Source organism: Neophocaena asiaeorientalis, unplaced genomic scaffold (genome assembly GCF_003031525.2).
Source record: "Neophocaena asiaeorientalis asiaeorientalis breed wild unplaced genomic scaffold, Neophocaena_asiaeorientalis_V1.1 scaffold317, whole genome shotgun sequence".
NCBI classification, from domain to species: domain Eukaryota; kingdom Metazoa; phylum Chordata; class Mammalia; order Artiodactyla; family Phocoenidae; genus Neophocaena; species Neophocaena asiaeorientalis.
Window position 1 is genome coordinate 2,052,954 of NW_020173114.1, and position 3,060 is coordinate 2,056,013.

General features: G+C 38.4%; 1 long non-coding RNA gene across 1 annotated transcript; it reads right to left on the bottom strand.

The window, feature by feature from the left end:
- Window positions 1–442: 442 nt before the first annotated feature.
- On the bottom strand, window positions 443–2,641 carry LOC112398825 (uncharacterized). Its single transcript, XR_003003072.1, has 4 exons — window positions 2,596–2,641; window positions 1,767–1,846; window positions 981–1,071; window positions 443–501 (listed from the first exon to the last, which is right to left on the bottom strand). It is a non-coding gene; the product is annotated as an uncharacterized LOC112398825 (long non-coding RNA).
- Between the last annotated feature and the right edge of the window lie 419 nt (window positions 2,642–3,060).

A 3,060-nucleotide genomic window follows, 5' to 3' on the forward strand; every position in this document is an offset into this window, starting at 1 on the left:
TTGCCCTAACTCCATTCCATAGAAACAGATTTGGTGCCTCTCAAGTGAGGCCAATTGGAAAGAGCATCTACACCCTTGGTCCTAAGATCCAATCTGAAATTAAAACAATAGTTAGATAATTTGGCGTCCTCTGTTACCTGTGACATCTATTTCCAAATGTTGAATATGTATGTGAGTAGATTATCATAAAGTTGAAAGTATCCATTATACATTTCCAAAACTTTTCAAGGCTAGTTCATTTTAGGTTAAGAAATTTTCAAATTTGTGACTTTGGCATCCGGTCAATCAAACTATGCTATCAAAAGCAATTGATGGGCTTCCCTGGTGGCGCAGTGGTTGAGAGTCCCCCTGCCGCTGCAGGGGACACGGGTTCGTGCCCCGGTCTGGGAGGATCCCACATGCCGCGGAGCGGCTGGGCCCGTGAGCCATGGCTGCTGAGCCTGCATGTCCGGAGCCTGTACTCCGCGACGGGAGAGGCCACAACAGTGAGAGGCCCGCGTACTGCAAAGAAAAAAAAAAAAAAAAAGCAATTGATTTGCATTTTGCCTATTTGTCATTATTATAGCTCCAATGCTTTCAAAACCAGCACTTGTGTTGATAAAACAGAATTAATAGACACAGCATATTCTAAGACCAGTAAGTGCCTCTGAATTGCCTGATCTAGGGTTCCCACAAGTGCCCTCTGAAGGATTCAAGGTCCCAGGACATCCTGGATTCTAGTTGTTAGATGGACTTCCCGCATATTACTTGAGCTGTTCCATCCCCAACCTCAACATCAGAGTTAGGTCACTGATTGGACCACTACTCAGGAAAAATCCTTCCCAAAACTGTGGGAGGAATGATGCAGCCTGAAGGAGAACATCAGTTCCTTGTAACAGGAGAGCTGTTATTTTTACAGTGGTACCCACTTTTTGCTGAGAGTACATGCCCAGCATATTTCAGAGAAGTTTGGCAGAATCAGCATCCTTTGTTCCTTTTACCTCACTTTTCCTTCTCCTGCCTTGTTCTCTTCTTTTTCTCCTCCACTCTCCTCCATCATGCTCCTCCTCTTTTGGGGGTGTTATCTAGAGTCTGTTGAATCAGAAACATATATTTATAGCCGAGTGCGTTCTATGCATTATTTTACTAGTTTGCATGAGTATATCATTTCTAAATAGATATAAATATTTACTATGAATTCTCAATCATTAAACACATATACATTGCTTTGGCCTAAAAATAATACTACTGGAAAGCTTTTAGAAACCATTATAATTTTAAGGATGATTTTCAGTATTTTGGAAAAGTATTTGGAATCAACTACTAAAGTTGAACGTAAGTAGCCAATAGCTTGCGCATTTCACTCCTAATTATACATCCGATGAAAGGTGGTAGGTAAGAATATTTGTGGATGACTGATGAAAGCAACATGTGCCTCTGTAAGTTCTAAGAGAAAGGAGCAAGCCATTTTTTTTTCCTGAAAATATAATTAAAAAGTATTATACTAGAAATCAGACACTTTGTAATATACTCTAAGCTACCAGTACCAAGCTTGGACTCTTAGATAAGTGACTTAATTTTGCTTAGTTGCAATTTTAAAAAATCTCTTCTAAGAGAGGTAGTAATGAAATCAATATTTATTTTGAAGATATTGTTCTTTTCAACCATGACAATTCCTTGGGTATTAAGATGTAATTTTTTTCCTTTATTAATTGTACAGCTTGCAAAGGCAGTTATAAAGTATTATTAGGTAAATGCTCAGCCAAATATGTTATGGTCTTTGGTACCTTCGGATGTTCAAGTCCAGAAATACAGCTGAACAGCACAAGGCCCTATCTGATTATGGGAAATTCAGCATAATAAAACTCTGCAAAGAGGAAAAAAGACAGATGTTAAAATATGTGCTTTTCTTCTTTAAACAGTAAATCATATTTTGAGCAACTAAAAAATTTCAAGCTCCTATAATGTAATCCAATTGGGAAACACCTTATATAAATAAGTAAGCAATTTAAGGAAAACAAAATAGAGTTTTGTATAATGTTTCTATAACTTTTAAAACCTATTTCACTAGGGATTTATAAAACAAAGAAACAAAAAGCAAATAGAAAGGTATAAGAAAATGTGTTTTATTTCCAATGTTAAAATAATTCTCAAAAAAAGTTCTCAATATTTTTAGGGAAATTCAGAAGTCCCTATAGACTTAACTATTGGGAGGAAAAAAACACAAAGTAGTATAGTTATTTTAAAAAATTGTATGGTTATTTACAGTTAAAATATCTATACACAGATATATTTACAGAATCCATAGTTTTTAATAAAAATCAGTAGGCTTTCATATATGATTGCAAAGAATTAAAATCATTTAATTTTAGTACTACAAGCAAGCATAAAATTAAATAAGTCCCATGAGATCTTTTGGAACATTATCTTGCATACCTTACACCAGCAGTCCCCAACCTTTTTGGCATCAGGGACAGGCTTCATGGAAGACAATTTTTCCATGGACTGGGGGCGGGGGGATGGTTTCAGGATGATTCAAACGCATTACATTTATTGTGTACTTTATTTCTATTATTATTACATTGTAGTATATAATGAAATAATTATACAACTCACCGTAATGCAGAATCGGTGGGAGCCCTGAGCTTGTTTTCACTTGCCACTCACTGATAGGGTTTCGATATGTCTGCAAGCAATTGATTTATTATGGTCTCTGTGCAGTCAAACCTCTCTGCTAATGATAATCGGTATTTGCCGCCGCTCCCCAGCACTAGCATCACCGCCTCAGCTCCCCCTCAGATCATCAGGCATTAGATTCTCACAAGGAGCGTGCAACCTAGATCCCTCGCGTGCACAGTTCACAAGAGGGTTCGCGCTCCTATGAGAATCTAATGCCGCCGCTGATCTGACAGGAGGCGGAGCTCAGGTGGTAATATCGAGCGATGGGGAGTGGCTGTAAATACAGATGAAACTTTGCTCACTTGCTAGCTGCTCACCTCCTGCTGTGCGACCTGGTTCCTAACAGGCCATGGACTGGTACTTGTCCATGGCCCAGGCATTGGGCACCCCTGCCTTATACCA